Below are 21079 nucleotides of genomic sequence, written 5' to 3' on the forward strand. Positions count from 1 at the left end.
CTTATATGCAAATCCATGGAAAGAATTATCATGGAAACGATCAGCAATGATATAGTAAACCTCCAGACGCTGGACCCAATCCAGTTTGGTTTTGTCAAGGGCAGATCATGCCTACTCAACCTGGTGGTCTTTGAGAAGGTCGCTAAAGCAATGGATGAGGGCAAAGTGGTTCACACTGCCTACTTTGACCTGGCCAAGGCATTTCACACAATACCTCACTGAGGCATTGTTGACAAACTCATGAGGTTAGGTACAAACTCATATGTCACCATGTGGATAGCCAATTGACTCACATATAGGATCCAGGAAGTTAGAATTGGGGAGTCCACTTCTACAAAGAGGCCAGTCACAAGTGGAGTTCCTCAGGGATCAGTCCTTGGACTTCTTCTTTTTGACATTTACTTCTCTAAAGTCAAGGCCAATGTCAGTGGTCTCTGGCTGACTAAATTTGCAGATGATTGCAAATTAAGAGCTGTCATTGAATCCCACACTGATACAAATCTTCTCCAGGAGGGGCTGACACAGACAAACAACTGGCGTCAGAGCCATGGACTAAAACTAAATGCCAAGAAATGCATAACAGTATCCTTTGGGAAGTCATCCACCCCTGGTAACTATCATACTGACAACACACCCCTTAGAGTTGACCTGTTAGTCAGGGACTTAAGGACACACATAGATAGTAATCTAGCCTTTGATCATCATGTGTCTACAGTAGTGAGGAAATCCTTCTATGGTGCGCAATTTATAAACAAAGTTATGCATCTAAGTCCAAGGAAGTCATTGTTCCACTGTATTTGGCATTCATCAGACCTATCATTGAGTCCAATGCCCACTTTGGTATTTACCTAACCAGGCATATCCAACAACTGGAACGTCTACACAGGTTCCTCACTAAAAGTAAAATATCCTATGAAGGACTGCCTCAAGCTCTGTCCCTGTATTCGGTCTCCCACAGGCTTTTGAGGGGAGAGCTATGCCTGACATACAGGGCATTTTCAGAGCCTACTCTGATGGACCTCTTGCATATCTGCAAAACAAACAGCACCAGACTTACCTGTTCTAAAGACTTAAACCTTGCCTGTGATATAAACAGGACCTGCTGGACAGACAGGTATGTATCCCAGAGATTACTGTGTCTCTGGAACAGGCTCCCCATCCATATGAAGCAGAGTTCCTCCCAAAGCCAATTCAAGTGCAACTGTACAATTGGACGGGGAACAGGAAATTCAACCCTGGTTTGGCACCTATGTCTCTAATGGGCACAGGCACCTTGTAAATGGTTCATTTCCCAGGCCCTAGCTTGTAAATGTTTCATCTCCCAAGCCCTTGCTTACACTTTTTAAAGGTATCAGAACTTATCAGAGATTTGGCATGCATGACTAGGCTTAAAAAGGCCCTTGTGGTCGTTAGCCTAGTAAACACCTATGAACCTGTACCACCTGACTACTTTCATTTCACTTATACTCCTGCTCAACTTAGTAAAGTCAGTCTGTCAGATAAATACCTAATAAATCTGGGGGCATCCCTCTGCTCACCCAAGGCATGCAGTCAGCATTACACTGTCATACCCCTACCATGTAAATGCAACATCCCCATACAGACAACACAAAGCTGTCATACACTGATGCCACTGAAAAATCACTAACCAAGCCTCCTAGAACTCTTAAGACTAGGCATCAGGTAACCTCCCAAACATATGTACTATACACAACCCCTCATCAACATGTCTCCAACAACATACCATTCCAATGTCTAGTACACATAAACCAGCTCCTGGAAACATCTTAATATTGGAGGTGCTGGGATTTGGAATAATAAACTGCTTGATTTGGAGCTACTTCAGCAACTGTAATTTGTCAGTTTGTGTTGTTACCAAAACATGGTTCAAATGTAAAGACAGCACCCCCTCTTTCTCTGGGTTTTGAACTTGCCAAACCTTTAAACTCATTGGCAACTGTGGTGGAGCCTCTAAGTTCATCATTGACAGCATCCCTTCAAAGGAGATAACCAGGGACTCCCATGTGAGCTCAGAGAACTGCAGGTTACCTTAAGGAAGTCAAACATCCAAGTTATAGTGTGTCATCAATTTCTATCCATGGCCTCACATGACAATGAAAACTTCCAGGCATTCCTTGAAAGTATCCCTATAAGCAATGCTGAATTCAATGATCCCTCCATATACTGGAATAACTAAGGAATGCCTAATGCTTCTTGGATTGAGTTAACAATAACTCCCTGGATCAACTTGTCCTTACTCCCACCAGGGGTGGGAACATTATTGACCTGGTTTTCATACACTTATTTCCAGCCTGTTATCTTCCCCAGCCCATTCATACTCTCATTACGTAATTTAGACCACCTATTTATTGCCTTTTCCCTGAAAACATCCACTCATCTGGTAACCAAAATCACCCTCTTTAGAAACTTCCCTGTAATTACATGACAACATTTTAAATTCATCCACAAAAAAAGAAAAATAATCAGCAGTTGCATAGGATATGCTCTAAGGATCTTTATACCCATTTAGACAAATGCATAGACTGGGCAGTTCCCACTAGAACCAAATATCATTGCAAATTCAAAAACAAACCATCCTGGCAATCGACTGATATAAACAAACTGTACGGCAGAAGGAATAAACTGCTCAAATTATTATGCAATGTTAAAACTGATCTGCATGAACATATTGTAAAAGCTCACTATGAAACTGAAGGAAACCCTAAAGACCAAAAAAGCATGCCACGAACTCAGGCTGCTTACTCAGGTAAAGGATAACCATATGTCCTTCTACATTTAAGTTAGAAAATTAAAGACAGAAAGCACCTTGTCAGATTTGGTGACTCCTCTTCAGTCACAGAGAAGACTGCCAGTGGGGTCCCCCATGAATCTGTACTGGGCCCCCTCCTGTTTGCTATATATTCCTGTAACCTCAAAACTGATAACACTGACCTTTGGCTAACTAAATTTGCTGAAGACTGCAAGTTGAGTACAGTTATCAAGGCAATGCAAGACATTTATACCTTTCAAAATAAATGAACACAAGTCAACATCTCATACATCAAACAGGGCTTAAACTAAACATAAAAAAATATCGCATCATGCCTTCCAAGAAACAGCAAACTGCTTCTGCTTACTGCATCAACAACGTCACATTATCAAGTGAGTCAGTGATTAGAGAGCTGGCCATTCAGATTGGTAGCGCCCTTTCCTTTGATCAATATGTGACAACAGTGGCTAAGAAATCCTTCCACATCTTGCAACTAATTGCCAAACCTTTTAAAACAAAGGAAGTCCTTGTTCCCTTATACTCTGACATGGTCAAACCCACTATAAAATACAACACACTCTTGGGCACATATTTTACTAGACACATAAAAAAATTGCAGAAGTTCCTAAAAAAATAACTTCTGGTTTAAAAAATATTAGTTACTAGGATAGACTATAATTCTTATTCCTGTGCTACAACTCTTACCACACTTTTCGACCACCAAACCAGGACCGAAACACTAAAGGTGGAGGAGTGTCAACATTCACCAAGGATATTCACACCACCAGGCTAGTTGCCCAACACAATGCATCTGAAATTCTCCAGGTGCAACTAAAACTAGGTAAGACTGCAATCCAAACTGTAGCTTGCTACAGATCCCCCAACATACCCCAAGATTCTCACTACACCTTTCTAAACATACTGGAAAATATTAAGATAGAACCAAACACCCTAATACTGGGAGATTTTAACTACCCTGCCATTAACTGGGAAAACTACTCATGTACCAACACCTTTGCCCAACGGTTCTTGAAATTCATAAATTCCAACGCCCTGGATCAACTAATCCATAGTGCCACCAGGGGCTCCAATATCCTAGACCTGGTCATTACCAACATGGGAAATTGATGCTCCACACCTATGGTCACCCCCTCATTAGTCAGGTCTGACCATAAGCTAATCACCCTTAACATCCACATCCCACCCCACCCCCAGAAAAGAAACCTCCATAAAAAAACTTCTCCAAAGCCAACTTCATGCTACTCAAGTCAGAAGTGACAAACTTCATGACACCAATCCAGATGGGAACTGAAAGTTCAACTGCTGAATCCTACACTAAGGCACTGTACGAGCACATCCACTCATGCATGAATCATGCCATCCCAAATAGAACCAAGATGCTCTCATCCAAAAAAAAGAAGCCAATCTGGTGGTCCCCTGCCATAAACAAACTTTACAACAAAAGGAAGAAACTGTTGCAGAAAAGAGGAAAATCTCAGGATGCAAAAAACTCCCTTACCAGCCTCAGTAAGAAACTGAGATCCCTCCTAAAATCCTCCAAAGCTAGTTACGAAAATGAAATTGCCAAAGATTCCAAAGACAACCACAAGGCATTCTATAACTATGTCAAGAATCTAAATGGCAATGCTCAGATCTGCTCTGAGCTAAAACAGAATGGCATTAAATATACTGATCCCAAGGATATTGCCAATATCCTGGTAGATCAATTCAGTGCCAACTTCACCCTCCTCTCACCCCCTAAATGGCCCATCTCAATACCGGAAGATTGTCAAATTCTGGTAATAAAGGCCACACAGGTAAAAAATGCACTCTCCAAAGCTAAGAATACAGCATCCATGGGACCCAGATGACATCCCGGGCTGTGTACTACATGAACTACAATATGAAATGGCATCTCACCTAAGTGTCATGTTTAATCATGGCCTCACCTCAGGTTTCGTGCCCACTGAGTGGTGCAGAGCTACAGTTATCCCACTCCACAAGGGGGGACCCACCTTGGATCCCGGAAACTACCGTCCCATCTGTCTGACAAGCCTTATCTGCAAGGACATGGAGCATATTATCATGGAACTTATAAACAAAGACATTGGCAACCTTCAAACACTGGACCCCACCCAGTTTGGGTTTGTGAAGGGCCGATCTTGTCTTCTGAACCTGATTGACTTCTTCGAATCAGTCTCCAGAGCCATGGACAAGGGTAAGGTGGTCCACACAGCCTATTTAGACCTTGTCAAGGCCTTTGACACCATCCCCCACTCTGGAATCATAGATAAACTTACTAAGCTGGGCATTAATCCTTACGTCACCCAATGGGTTGCTAACTGGCTTACTGATAGAACCCACACTGTAAAAGTAACCGACTCCAAATCCAGCTCCAGACAAGTGACAAGTGGAGTACCTCAGGGTTCAATCCTGGGACCGCTCTTGTTTGGCATCTACTTCTCTGAAGTACAAACCAACACTAAGGGACTCTGGCTAACAAAGTTCGCAGATGACTGCAAACTGGGAGCCATTATTGAAAACCCAAATGACGTGGATACTCTACAAAAGGGCCTTACAGAAACAGATGCTTGGTGCCAGAGCCATGGGCTCAAGCTCAATGCCAAGAAATGTATAGTTATCCCCTTTGGGAAAAAACATGTACCCGTGAATTACCATATAGGTGGCAGTACACTAAACGCCAAAAGTGTGATAAGAGACTTAGGGACACAGGTGGACAGTGGTCTCACCTTCGATAACCACATCGCCACAACAGTCAGGAAATCCTTCTATGTGGCACACCTCATCACTAAGGGCTTTTCAGACAGAAAAAAGGAGGTCATTGTCCCACTGTACTCATCCTTCATTAGACCCATTATATAATACAACGCCCCGTTTGGTATGTACCTCTCAAGACATCTGCAACAACTGGAAAGACCACAGAAATACCTCACTAAAAGAAATACAGGCCTAAAGCAGATGCCCTACACTGACCACCTTAAAAAACTCCAGCTATACTCTGTCGCATATCGTCTACTCAGAGGCGATCTCTTCTTAACATACAAGGCCATGTCAAACCCAGAGCTGTTGGACATACTACACTTAAAGAAATCCCAGTCCCTCAGAGCCACACGCTCCAGGGATCTAAACCTTGTCATCACAATAAATAAAACATGCTGGAGGGATAGGTTCCTGACCCAGAGACTCCCCAGACTCTGGAATAGATTGGCCATACATGTCAAGCAGAGTGCCTCTTTGGCCCTCTTCAAAAGGAACCCTGACGATTGGATGGGAGAAAGGAAATTCACCCCGGTGATCACGTCAGTTGCCTCGCTAGACAGGGATCCAGGGAAGTAAATAGTGTGGGAAGAAATAGCCAGAGAATTGTTATGGCTAGGCTTGTACAGGCCCTAGGGCTGATAGCCTAGCACTAACATTTGAACCTATGAACCTGTGTCATATAAACTCCTGAAGGGGATCTATGTTATGCTTACCATGCCCACAGGGATCCTGCTATCCTTGACCTCCCTTTTCTTTGATAAGTCAAATAATGCAGCCACCCCCATAAAAAGAGACATTAACCTGCAACAGGAAATAAAACCAGATGGAGGTAAAACTAAATAAAATTAGATGAAGATATAGGTGCATCACACAAGGTCTCCCTCTGCTCTGGAATAGGCTCAAGCAATGTGATCTCCTGTGGTCCTTCAAACATATCTTGGGCAACTAGATAAGTACCCTTAAATTTACTTTGGGACATACAGGCACTGCCCTCCTTGGACTGGTAGAGCCTGAGGGTGGATACTGGCAAGACACATATTGTCTCTGGTCAAACTACCTTATATATGTTATGATCTTGTGATAAGTACAACTGTTCTAGCTGTCTCCCTCCCTCCCTGCAAACACAGTGACACCAGAAGAAGTGGATATTTATCACCCCAGATGAGGAACAACTTCCACTTAGCAGTGTACATCTTCTACTGGAAGAATTCATGGCAGCTTCCAATATTTCAGAAATACTGTCTGGAAGGACCAAAGGAAATGCTGAGGGCAGTACATCTTAAAATACAGATGGCTTTTTTACCAATAAGCCACAACATCCCTGATCCAGACTGGAATTGTCTCTGAAGCAGGCAAAATATTCTTCCAGAGCTATCAACTAATAACTTGTAAGCTAGTAAGCTATCAATACAAATGGCAGACAAGAAACTTTTTTTTTCATTCTATAGCTAATGTAAAAACAAAATAAAAACTCCAGCTAAGTTTCCAATAAGTGACCTCCGAAACCTCTTGTATCAGAGGCACATGGGATATGTGCAAATGATTCTTATGAACATCAGGTGTTTCAGCTAATTGGCAATTCTGAATGCCCATGACTTGTTTCATCATTTTAATGGACGATTTCAGGCCAATAAAGCCAAACCAAACTAGCTGTGGATATGCATATTTCAGGCTTATTACGAACTCATTGGCACAGAAGAAGCAGAATGCTTGACCAAGCATTAGAAACACAGAGCTGTTACATCCAGCTGATGTCCATTATCATTAGGGTAACTGCAAAAATATCCCAAACAACAAACTAAAACAATGAGTGAGAAGGTCACCGAAAAACCAATCAATAAAAACAAAATGAAAACTCCAGCAAAGCTAGAACTTCCAATAAGTGACCTCCCAAACCTCTTGTATCAGAGGCACATGGGATATATGCAAATGATCCTTATGTTTTGTTTTTACTGATTGGTTTTTCAGTGACCTTCTCACTCATTGTTTTAGTTTGTTGTTTGGGATATTGTTTTACTCTATGGATAATGGGAAGGAATTCCAACTTGGGAAGAACTGCATTTCTCCTGTGCAAAGACTGATTACTTGGCTATCCTGCTAGTGCTACTAGGAAACCTTTTTTGCAGGCAGATCCCCCAGAGGTGTATTTCCAGGAAAGTCATTAATTGTGACTAAAGGTGTGCACACTGCATTACATCCCTCTATATACTGAAATGTTATGAGAGATGCCTCAAGCTCTACCTTTAGACTCTTCTGGATGTCAGTGCAGGGATGTTGTATTAAGCTAAAGTAAATGTAACTTCATTAAAGGAAAAAAACTGTGGTTGTACCTCTTGCAGCATGTAAAACTAACTTCTAAATGTATTGAATGGGAAAACTGTACCTTTACTTAGTATAAAATTGCTTTTGGTGAAAAGTTCCCTGCATACCTGTCAACTGTCTATGATTTTGCCTTATATTTTTGTCCAGTCTCCAATAAAATTTTCCATTTTCTGGTAAATCACTGAGGATTACAGTCAGTCAATAACGCCAAACAAAGTTTCATAGTGCTTATTGTTCTAAAATGCATGTTGATGCAAAACCTATTGGCTTATAAATGTTTTAAGTGTATTACTGTAATATGTAAAAAGTATCCCTGATTTTGGGCCTTTGTTCCCAACTTATTTCTTGCTTTGTGAAGAACTCATGCATTAACACCTCACAATGCTTAAATGACCTTTCTAATTCAATAAGTAACCCACACACTATTCTTTACTAGGAATATGTAAATAATTCTAACTTAATCTTAAAAATAATCTTATCTTATATGTCCTATCTTTCCAAAGTTTCTCAAATGTCTGAAAATTGATTTTCATATTATATTTTCCATTCTAATATCTAACTTTATATTCTTCTGTAAGAAATGTTATGCAAGAATGCCTTTTGCTTATCCTTTACTATTGTAATTTTCAACAATGTAACCTCTTTTGCCATGAATGTAACTACTTGTGGAGCTTTTCTCCCCGGGCCTCCACTGAAAATGGGTTTCTCTGACCCAGTGGACTCTCCCGGTCAACAAATAATAAATAAATAAATAAATAAATAAATAAATTCATAAGCAAAGAAGTTGAGAGGTATGGTTCCCTACCATCAACTAACACAATTACACCTATTATTTTTTGCAGTAGCACAACAGCAGACAGCCGACTTAACTATTCTGGCAAAAAATAATGTGTTAGATTATTTTCACTCAATATCGTGAGTGACATGCTTTTCAGTGGTTACAGTTTTCATAGGTATAATAGTGCAACCATTGCTGGTAAAAATCTAGTTATGTAACCCCTATTCCCATATTTGAAACAGAGTATCTCTACAGCTGATATTTTTCTGTTTTCAGACTTAGCACATGCCTTATCATATGTTTAGATGGTTCAGTTTTAGACACAGTTTCACTGCACAACAATCTCTCTCTACCACTACAACAAAACTTTCAGCATCCTTAGGGTCACTTTGAAACACCTACTTCCTTAAAGTGGCAAGCAAAGCACTTTCAAATCATTCAATGGCTAACATTTGTGCCATTTTACTTGCAGTATATTGATCCTCAGGATATAACTACAGTTCACGTACATGATTTACAAATCAAACAACTGAAATCTACCATTTTGTTTGGAGAAAATGTCCAACTATGAAACCTCTAAGCTTGTGTTTCAGGGGGTAACAGTGCTTTTATAACTTTATCATAGTCCTGATATTCTGTCTCTTCTATATTCATGAAGTTATTTAATGATATGCCATTTAACTAGGCTCAGAGCATTCTAGCCCAGTCATTCTGGTCTCATCCATCCTGGTGAGCATGCCATTAAAACGTTATGAGGTAAACCTTTAGGTTTTTCTTCATGATTAGTTGGTCAGGAGATGGAACTGGCTTCAGGATGGTCATGTACGTGACCACCACCACTATCCCCTCAGATGCAGCAGCAATAGTTTACAGCAGCTACTGTACTGTTGCCATCTTGGTCACACACATAAAACATGAACGGATGTACTCAACACTAAAGAAAACTCCGAATTCACAACAGGACACTAATGTCTCTTCAGCTGGGAAAAACTATGCTCCAATTTCAGGCAGCAAAAGGTAAACTTAGGATCCTGGTTGGCTCTGAAATGTGTCCACCTTAACTGCCAATCTGGTATCATAGGTTCATAGGTTCATAGGTAGGTACTAAGCTATCTGCCCTAGGGCATTTATAAGCCTAGCCAGAATGTGTTGGCTTTCGTCTCCCCTTTATACTAGATTCCTGAGCCTCTGTCCAACAGGGCCATAGACATATTCAAACAAGGCATCAGGTGACACAGCAACAGAGAAGGGATGGGTGTGCCCATCATGGGTGGGAGGGCACTCATTGATACACTCCCTAAGGGGAGGTTTGGTCAAAAGAGGAGAGTTGTCCACAAATGCAATCAATCTGCATGTGAGGGTGGCAAAAGGGAAGTGGATAGGGCATAAACAGCCCCCACCCAACACAAGTTCAGATAAGAGGAGCCCCCAGGATGCCCTTAGGATTCACAACCAGTCCCAGCAATCCTGCAGTAAATCCCGAGTGAGGGGTAAGAAAACAGCTGGTAGACCTGGCATGGACATGGGGCACTGGGAGCCAGGCCAGTAAGGATGTGGTCATAGGGAACCAAAAAAAACTAAGGCATTGGGGCACATTTTTAATAATACAATGGGCTTTTATTAAAACAGAACGCAAAATAACAGTTCAGTGGTACAAAATCATCCACAGGACATGAGATAAAATATTTATCTGTCTGTCTGCCTGTCTATCCATCTATATGTTATCTAATCTATCAACCTGATATATATCCTAGTTAGAACACAGATCTACATGGACCACTTTCAAGTACAGCATGAGGATATAAAAAAAAAAACAGAAGAAGAAGAAACGGAAACATAGTCTACAAAAATTAAAATTTGGAAACAAACAGAAAGAATCTCATACCAGTTTTGATTTAGTTCCAAAAATAAATCCAAACAGCTTCGACCTGGCAGGATCCTCAATAGACTTTATCCAGATTTATTCAGGTTGTGTTCTGCCTTCTACATCACACTTCCCAGAAAGTAAAGGTGTCTAAGTAAACTTCCCATAACAGCAGATGTTCAAATGGTCACTTTTGCATTAGCTTTAGCTATACAGGTTATATCCTGCCAAGAATATAACAGCCATCCAGCTTCCAACGCTTCAGGCCACCTTCCACATACTCAGTCAATCAGCTCAAGATGAGGTGACCAAAAAGACAGGTTTGGACACCAAGCCCTTCAGAGATTTCATGCCAACAGAGAGAGGGAGGCTGACACCCTGGCATAAACAACACACCAAAACCCAAGAGGGATAAAGGGAGAGAGCAGCTACCACATCAGTGACCATTTGAATATCTACTGTTACAGTAACTTTACTTACACAACTATACTATGTTCACCATACTGATCACTGCTGAATCCATCTTCATTATGCAGGTAGATTACCCTAGTTTACTACATTTGGGAGATGGAAGGAGAAGTGTCCAGAAGCCTTAGGTAAATGGTCTAACAAAGTTTGATCTGGACCTACAGAAAGAATCAAGCTTGTAATGCCTTGTAAACATATGTACAGAGGACTAACTTGCTGCTTCTAGAATATCTGTAGAATCCAACCCTTTCCAAAAAGCCATAGATGAAGCCATGCTCCTGACAGAGTAGGCCTTGATCCTGACCTGGATTAGTTTTGTTGTGCTGTGTCTAACAAAAGGTAGCCTTAGACAACCATTTGGAAACAGTCTGTTTTGACAGAGGTTGTCCCTTCTTCTTACTTTCACAAGGAATGAAAAATTGATCCAAAGATCTGAAAGATTTAGTTCTGTCGAGATAGTATCTGAGTTGTCTGTAGGCAACCAAGTTACGGATTATCCTTTCTCCCTCATTTTTAGTTTCATTGATGTAAACTTGGATAGCACTTTAGGCATAAATGAAAGATTAGTTCTCAAAGAAACCCTGTCTCTGTGGAAAATGAGATTAGGTTGACTCACTTTACAAGTCTGCAACTCAGATACCCTTCTTGCAGAAATCAGAGCAATCAGTAAAACTGTTTTTCATGTTAACAACCTCAAATCAGTCAGGTTAGCTGATTCAGATGGAGCAAGTGCTAACTTCTCTAACACAAAATTAAGATCCCACGGAGGGTCGCCAGTTTTCTTGAAGGCCTCTTATTCAAAACCCCTTTCAACAACATTTTGACATAAGACTGCTCTGAAAAAGGAGGACCCATGGGCAGACATGCTGAAATGGCTAATAAATTATCTTTAATGGAGAAGTAAGAAAGGCCATAGGATAGTAACTCAGACAACCACAGAACTAGCCCTAACAGGGTTCTGGTTATGTTGTTGGCCATTTGCTAATATATGATTTTCTGGTAGTAGGCTTTCATGCTTCCATTAGTACCTGCTAGACTTGTTCAGTAAACAGATGCTTACTGGCAGTCAGCTGAAGATGATTGTGACTGGAGTTTATCAGACACCCCTAGTCTTGTGTGAGTATATCTATTTTCTGTGAGGAAGCTTGTGGTAATTGCCCCTGGCCATTTCCAAAAGAAGGGAGCACTACTTTTGCCTGGATCAGAAGGGGATCACCACAATGATCTTGGAGGATTCCTTCTGAATATTCAGAAGTACTCTCGATATCAGTGGAAAGGATGCAAAAGCATACAGAAACATCCCTGTACAAGGAAAAGAAAAGGCATATCTCTTCCAGGTCTTCTTGCATGGAGCCCCGGAGCAGAAATTTGCCAGATGAATTTTCAGAGAGGAAGCAAATAGCTCTACTTAAGGAACTCCCCACAGATGGATCAAATCTTGGAAGACCCCTGATCTAGTTTCCATTTGTGACAGTCTGTCTTTGTCCTGCTCAGCTTGTCTGCCACACGGTTTTGCTCTGACAGAATGCAAGATGCCTGTAGTGTGAGATTGTGCTGCAAAGCTACAGCCCAGCTATATATAGCTAGTCTGCAAAAGTGGTGTGACCTAGTTCCCCCTTGCTCGTTGATGTACTGCATGACTGTGGTATTGTCTGCAACATCTTGAAGAGGTCTGGGGACCAAATATGACTCATAGAGTTGAGTGCCTTTATCAGGGCAAGCATCTCTTTTATATTTATCTGCTTGCATCTGTCCTTGGTGTCCCAGACACCTTGCACTTTTACCTGTCCTGAAACTTCACCCCAAGCAAATTCAGCAGCATCTGTGGTGACTGACTGCTTTGGAACATGGATGGAGAAGGGAAGACCTGGATTTAAGGATGTCTGTTTCTACACCAAAACATTTCTCTTCTGACAAAACTCAGCACTGGGATTTTAAAACACAAAGGATGTTGGTGGTGGGACCAAAGAACTTCAGATACCACTTTATCTTTCTCATGTTGAGCCTTGTGGGGGTATCATGAAAATTACAGATGCCATAAAACCCAAAATCCTAAGATATTCCCTCACAGTGACCAAAGTCTACACAGAAAACCTTAGAACAGCTCTGATTTTTGTTGTGGAAGAAATGCTCTTTGTACTGAGGCATTTAGCTGACACCAGAGGAAAACAATCTTATGAGAAGGAGTCAAAAATGACTTTTGAATATTCTCTTAGAATCTCAGCTTGTATAAGATGGTAGAGAGATTCCTGATATTGTAAAAAGCCTCTACAAAGATAAGCAAGTCACCTAAATATGGAAAATGTGGATATCCTGTATCCTGCAATGAGCTTTAATTAGAGCTAGACACTTTGTGAACACTCTTGGTGGAGAAGATAGTCCAAAGGGTAAGGCAGAGAACTGATAATGTGATCCAGACACACAAGTCTGAATGAATAGAGATGTGATGATAAGCATCTCTTAAATCTAGTGTTATAAGGAAACCTGAGTGAGAAAGAAGGGGTAACAGGCTGTGAAGTGGCATCATTTTGAATATGGGCACTATCACAAACAGGTTTATGAAAGTAAGATCTAGAACTGGTCTCCAAGCATTTTCTTTCTCTGGCACTAAAAATATCCTTGAATAAAAAAAAAATACCTGGAAAGGAGAAACTGGTTCTATCACTCCCTGGGGCTACATGTGCTGAATTATAGAGAGAAATAAACGGGTCTGGTCTGGTTTATAAGGAATTACCTGCCCTGAAAAGGAAGGATGTCCTCCCACTGCCACCTGTTGCCATTTGTCTGAAACTATCTGTTTCCAAAGGGAAAAATGGAGATGCAGACTATCTGTAAGGAAAAATTGGCTACCAGGGAGGGAGGCAAATACAAGGGCCCTTATATAGCCATTTTAACTTGTTGGACTGTCCTGTGTTTTGAGGGAATTATTGAATTATTTTTGGACAACCCCCCCCCCCCCCCAGCCATTTCTTCTTAAACGTCTGTTTACCAGCATTTTGTAGAAACTGTTTATTTTTTTGTTTTTTTTTTGACAAAACTGAATGAGGAGTTAAAGAATCCCTTTGAAATTTTGGAAAAGGAGGGCTGAAAAAAATTTAGAGATTCTCTGTATCAACTTACTCCTTCACCCACTTTTTGATAACCCCTGCAATAGAGGAACCAAAAACTAAATCTCTATGCAAAGGAGAATTTAAAATCTAATTTTTCTCATGATCTGGAAGATTTTGAGAACATAGCCAGGCAAACCTCCTCAAAACAGTAGCAGTGGTCACAGCCCTGGAAGAAGTATCAACTGCGTCATACGCACACTGTAAACAATGAGTCGTGACCTGTGCAATGGAAATAAACTAAATTATTTAAAGCAGATTTTTCCTCACAAGAATAAACTGCAGACAAAACATTTTCCAAACTTTCACAGTCAGAAAAAAACTTTTGCGTATGAGCCTGACAATTCAAAATTCATTTTCCCCCCATACATACCAATAATCTTCCCATCTTTGTCAGAAACAGGAGGACTGAAATTAACCAAATGTTTATCAGCAGCAGGATTAACTAATGCTATAGCTGTTGGGTCAGGTTTGGGAAGAGTGTATAAAAACATTAAAGACTGAGGAACTTTATACATTCTATCTGCCTTTTTAAGAGCAACTGGTTGACTGTCAGGAAAATTGCAGGTAGTAACACACATCCTCCAAGGCAAACAAAACTGGAGCAATGGGTACAGGTTCTGGAAATCACTTCTGTAACTGCTCATAGTACTTTCTGAGGGACTGAGAAACAATACTGGCACATTCTAGAAACAGTCTCAGAGAAAGAGAACCCCCTCACAGTAAGAATAAGAAAAGTACAGTTTTGTACCTACCATAAATGTAGATGTTCGAAGATCCACATTGCTGCAGTCCTAACACTTGGGTAGTCCGCTGTCCCAGTCGGCCCGAATACCAAAGTATATGGCTGACGTCGGTCAAGGCGCATTAGTCTGGCGTCAGGACGTCAGGGTACAAATGCGCATGGCCGACATCATATCCTCAGTCTTTTCTTGCCCCAGATGTCAGAAGACCCTAAAAAGATAAGGCTAAAACCAAAAAACACCACCCACTCCTGCACCAAATATATACAAAATATATACAAATTTACAAGAGTATAACCCCACCCACACAACCACCCCTAAACACAGAGGGGAAGGAGGGAGGGTAAATTGGACTGCAGCAATGTGGATCTTCGAACATCTACATTTATGGTAGGTACAAAACTGTACTATGTTCTTCATACCACATTGCTGCAGTCCTAACACTTGGGTAGAATCCCAAAGCAGAGGTAAGGGAGGCTGGCAAATCATAAGGAAGCAGGAGCTGACAACATGCCCTGCAAAATAGCCGTGGCAAAACCAGCCCTAGATTTAGAGTAGAGAGGAAGGTGGTAATGCTTAGAGAAAGTATGCACTGAACTCCAAGTAGCTGCCTCCAAAATATCCTTAGTTGCCACCCCTTAGAAATGCTGTTGAAGTGGCAGTAGCCCTAGTGGAATGAGGCCTAATCCCAGCTGGAATCTCCTTGCCATGATGGGAATAACAAAATGCAATGCAAAACCCAATCCACTTAGAAATAGTTTGTTTTGACACAGGCTTGCCCTGAGAACTCAAAGCAAAAGAAACAAACAACTGCTGAGACTGCCTAAAATCCTTAGTCCTGCTTAAATAATAACATAACTGCCTGTGTACATCTAAAGTGTGCAAAATCTTTTCCCCTTATTTTGGGGATCTGCATAAAAAGTAGGCAAATGAATAGTTTGGTTTAAAGCCACACTAGAAACCACTTTAGGCATAAAGGAAGGATTAGTACGTAAAGATACCCTATCCTTATGAAAAATCAGGAAAGGCTCAACCGCCATAAGGGCCTGCAATTCAGACACCCTTCTTGCAGAGGTAATGGCTAACAAAAAGCAGTCTTCCATGACAAATATTTCAATTCAGCAGTAGCTGCAGGCTCAAAAGGTTGTAGAGTGAGTTTCTCCAACACAAAATTGAGGTCCCAAGCAGGAGTAGGAGCTCTACGTGGGGTTCTTATATTCTTTGCCCCTCTAAGAAATTGCTTGAACAAAGGATGAGAAAACAATGGTGGGTCACAATCATAGTGAGCTGAAATTGCTGCAGCATGAATCTTAATGGAAGAGAAAGACAAACCTTTGTCCAATAACTCAGTAAGATATTGAAGAGCCACACTCAAATTTGGCTCAGAAACATCCAAATCCTTTGCTACACACCAAAATAAAAATCTCTTCCATTTTCCTGCGTACACTTTCCTTGTACTAGGTCTTCTGGCTTCCATAATCACATTCAAAACTTGTTGAGGAAGCTGAGACCTGCTATGGTTCAAAACAGAATATGCCAGGCTGTTAGATGAAGAGAGTGGAGCTTGACATTGAGTAGATGCCCGTCCTTCTGAGACAATAGGTGTGGAATCAAAGGTAAGGGCCATGGAGGCTTCCTTACCAGACTCCTCAGCAATGGGTACCAGTGCTGCCGAGGCCAATCTGGAGCTATTAAAATCATCCTTGGCTTGTCTTGTCTGACCTTTAGGAGTACCTTTGGGAGGAGAGGCAGAGGTGGAAAGGCATACACATGAAGATTTTTCCAACTGACAGAAAGAGCATCCACTTTCCAGGCTGTGTGATGAAACCTTTTCGTGCAGAACTTTGGCAGCTGGTGGTTTAGTGGAGAAGCGAACAGATCTATGTCTGGAGTTCCCCATGACACTGTCAATGTCTGAAATACATGAAGATCCAGTTTCCACTCGTGGGGATCCATGATTTGCCTGCTTAACACATCTGCTAAGGAGTTCTGTGCTCCTGGCAGAAACCTTGCTTGAAGATTCAGCTGCAAGCTTAACGCAGTCTCCCACAAAATCATTGCTTGCCTGCAGAGAGGATAAGAATGTGTTCCCCCTTGTTTGTTGATGTACCACATGACAGTTGTGTTGTCTGTTAGAATCAACACCTGCCCTGGAAGAAGTAAATCCTTGAAAGCCAGTAATGCAAACTGGACTGCTAACATCTCCTTCATGTTGATATGTAGATGCTGCAGTCTGGCAGGCCACTTGTCTTGTATCCACTTTCCATTCAGATGAGCTCCCCAAGCTGTGTCTGAGGCATCTGTCGTTAGAATCTGACTCGCCTCTGGCGGGTCACAGAGAGTCCCTTGTTTAGGTGACATTCCTGAGCCCACCACAAAATTCCTTTTGAATGCAAGGTATTATTTGAATGACAGTGTCCAAATCCTGGCAGTGCTGTGTCCATACATTTTGAGATACCATTGTAGCTTCCTCATATGCAGTTTGGCATTGGGAAGTACCAGAATACAAGATGCCATGAACCCTAAGGCTTGAAGGACTGTCCTTGCAGTCAGCCCGGACTGATGAGATAGTTGTTGGAAGTAAAGAAAGATTCTTTTGTTTGTCCGGGGTTAAAAGGCCATCTGGGTTGCTGTATTCAGTCTCACACCCAGAAAGCACATGTCTTGAGAGGGTACTAGACTGGACTTTATTTCGTTCACAGAATACCCTAGGCATCTTAGCACTGCTATCACATATTCCAAATGCTGAAGAAGCACGTCCCTTCCTTGAGCCAGAATCAGGCAATCGTCCAAATAAGGATAGATTTGTATTCCTTTTAGCCTGAAGAAAGCTATCACTGGAGCCAGAACCTTTGTGAATACTCTGGGCAGTAGATAAGCCAAAGGGCAATGCAGAGAACTGATAATGAGAATTCCCAGCTCGAAAAGCAGATACTTCCTGCAAATTAGTCTGATAGGAACATGAAGGTAAGCTTCCTTGAGATCCAAAGTTACCATCCAGTGATCTTTGCCCAGCAGAGGTAAAAGCTGTTGTAACGTCAACATTTTGAACTTGGGAATGTCCAGATAAGTGTTGAGGATAGACAGATCCAAAATTGGTCTCCACGTGTTCCCCTTTTTGGTACTAGGAACAGGCGAGAATAAAATCCTAGGCCCCTTTCTGGCACAGGAACCGGCTGAATGGCCCCTATTTGGAGCAACAGAGAAATTTGCTTGTGAGCCTCTTTCCTTTGTTGAGGAGGAATGTCTGGCATGCCTTTGAAAGGAGGCAAGGTATGGAAATAAAACCTGTAACCGTGATGAATGATATCCAATACCCATCTGTCTTGGGTAATTAAACTCCAGTTTTCTTTGAAAAGTGCCAACCTTCCTCCCAAAGGTGCTGCCAGACGAGAAGATTCTGGCAGCTGAAAAGGCAGGTCATTGGGTCTGTTTACGAAAGGACTGACCCCTGCCCTCACCAGAAGACTGAGCAGGTGAACTCCCTGTTCTAGGCCTAAAAGAACCTTGAGCTCTGCCTCTACCACGTCTAGACCTACCCCTAGACTGGGAATCATAAGCAGGATATGTCCACCCCTTGGAAGGCCAATTTCTACTAAACTTGGAGGCTGAACCTGCAAAAATCTTTAACAGTCTGCATAGACTTAGCCTTGTCTTCCATTTTCTTTAGAACTGCTTCCACAGGCGAACCAAACAACACATCAGATTGTAAAGGAGCATCTAAAATCCTTGTTTTCACATGCTCAGCTAAATTCTGATCCCTCAACCAGGCGTGCCTGCGAAGAACCGAACCAGTGGCAGCCACCCTCGAAGAGGCCTGCACAGCATCAAAACCACATTGCAAAGAATGCTTACCCACCTGTTCAGAAACATGAACTAAATCCTGCAACTCTTTACACTCAATACCTTCCGCCAAAGCATCTACCTTAGACTTTAATTGTGAAAGGAGATAATTTTGGTATTTCAACATGTGAAACTGGCAATTCAAAGCTCTCATGGCCAAAGTGGAAGAAGTATACACTTTCTTTCCCCATCTATCCAAAGCCCTTGCCTCTTTATCTGGAGGAACAGGATTCTTAACAACAGAAGCCTTAACACCTTTAGGCCCCTGTGAAACAGTTTCTGGGTCTGCCCTAGGACTCTTAAATAGATACTTATGAGCTTCAGGCACCCTATAATATCTATCCGGTTTAACTGGAGCAGGAGGCAAAGAGTCAGGGTTCAGAGAAGCCTCTGCAAAACATCCTCCACCACATCTAGAACAGGAGGTATAGCTAAAGGCCTATGCTGGGGTAGAAACAAAATTCCCTAAGCCTTTTCCTGGAATCAGAGAAATCCTGACCTTCCCATTTAAAATGCTCCCTCATGGAATGAAGAGTCTCTGAAAATGAAAAATCCTCAGGAGGAGAAGCAGAAGGAGTAGAATCATCTACATCAGAATCAGAGTAAGGGGAATACTCCTGCAAGTCTTCAGCCGAAGACTCAGAAGCATCCGAACACTGCTCAAAACTCCCAAGCTCAGGTTCCACCCTAGGCCTCTTATCAGGAGGGGGCATAGAACCTCTAATCATTGTAATCAAATCTTCTGCCATCTTAAGCATATGCTTCTTAGGTACAGACCCTGAAGAACTAGGGGTAACACCTGAAACAAAACCTGGCCTGCCCTGGGAGAAGCCTTGGAAACAGCAGGGAGGGCCTAACCACCTTAGGAAGGGAGGGAAGAACAGCTACCTGAGAAGCCCCTTCCGCCTGGCCTACCTCCTGAGGTCACATCTTGCAGTAATAAAGTCTCTCCCCGGGATTCCAAAGAAATTTCTGGCTGAACCCTGGCTCCACCGAGCCCTCTAAAGAACCGGCGTCCGGTACAGGCGTTTCTTCCAGCCTAGGCTTTGCTGTTTTGTCCTTGCGCTTTTTGAAGCGGGCGTCAGAGCATCCGGCGGCATTTTATAATTACACCGCTTCCCAAAAACTAACCTGGCACAATCTAATCTTCTCTTTATAGTGCGTTTGTTAAATCTAGCACAAGGCGACAGCCAACAACGTCGTGCTCAGGCCCTAAGCAAGGTATACACAAGGTATGGTAATCCCTATGAGGTATCTGTTTCCCACAAGAAATACAGTTATTCACTTTTTCTGACATCCGGTAAAATACTGAGGCAAGAAAAAAACAAAATATTCCCCAACGGCGTACTTAGCCAACTTGGATTCGGTCTGAAACTCCGACTTCGGAAAATCTCAGAACGCCAACCTGCACTTGCAAAACTGCTTCTGCATCGGACCATGCGGCAAAAAAGACTGAGGATATGACGTCGGTCATGCGCATTTGTACCCTGACGTCCTGACGTCAGACTAATGCGCCTTGACCGACGTCAGCCATATACTTTGGTATTCGGGCCGACTGGGACAGCGGACTACCCAAGTGTTAGGACTGCAGCAATGTGGTATGAAGAACATCTGAGCTCTCCCCTGAGTCTGAATCAGAAATCTGAGACCGAAAACCCTGTATCTGTCCCTTCATCCTCCTGTGTAATCCAGATCCCTGAATCTCTTCACAAAAAGAGGTTTCTCTCTTTCTTTTACCAGAAACCCCCTTATAAGAAGGATTAACGGCCTGAATTAAACACTGATCCAGACACATTAAACTACTTCTACTTAAGGACATTTGACGAGGAGTAAATACATGTTTAGTTTTCTGTTTTGTCTTGACAGGATAAATGGGGCCAACAGTGTTATTAATGGCAGCAGCTTCCCCAGGGATGTGCATGACATTCTGACTCAACTTTCCAGTTCCCTCTCCAAGGACAAGCAAGACTATCTCTCCCTTGCCCACTGAGGGGGCATAACAATCACAGAGGATATGGCAAATCCGCAATCCATAGTGGCTGTAGGTGCTACACTAAAGGGATCCTGAGTAAAAGATGAGTGGTCTGAGAAACAAGCTATGGCCACAGCAGAGTCACCCACATGCGGCTGAGGCAAATGAATAACCTGCTGTGATGGTATTGCTTATTTGCTTAACTTTTTCTAGTTGTGATCAGAAGAAGGACTGACCATGAGACCAGTAGTTTGTTCCATGTTCTAGTTGAAAATGATGCTGCTTTCCTGAGGGAAACAAGCAGCAAAGTCGGTAAACATATAGAGTCTTTTTTTCTCATAAAAACAAAGTAAAAAGCTCTTTAAAACATTTTGCCCACCTCAAAAAGTAAAATAAACACAGTTTTGCCACAAAAAATTGGTTTCAATTAC

The 21079-nt window shown here is 42.0% G+C and overlaps 1 protein-coding gene across 2 annotated transcripts in view; it reads right to left on the bottom strand.

The window, feature by feature from the left end:
• Positions 1-21079, bottom strand: part of SYT16 (synaptotagmin 16) — a 1077368-nt gene that overhangs the window by 932527 nt on the left and 123762 nt on the right. The gene's annotated exons all lie outside the window — the stretch shown is intronic.

The sequence above is a fragment of the Protopterus annectens genome, chromosome 6.part0, assembly GCF_019279795.1.
Source record: "Protopterus annectens isolate FY-2018-M chromosome 6.part0, PAN1.0, whole genome shotgun sequence".
NCBI classification, from domain to species: Eukaryota; Metazoa; Chordata; order Ceratodontiformes; family Protopteridae; genus Protopterus; species Protopterus annectens.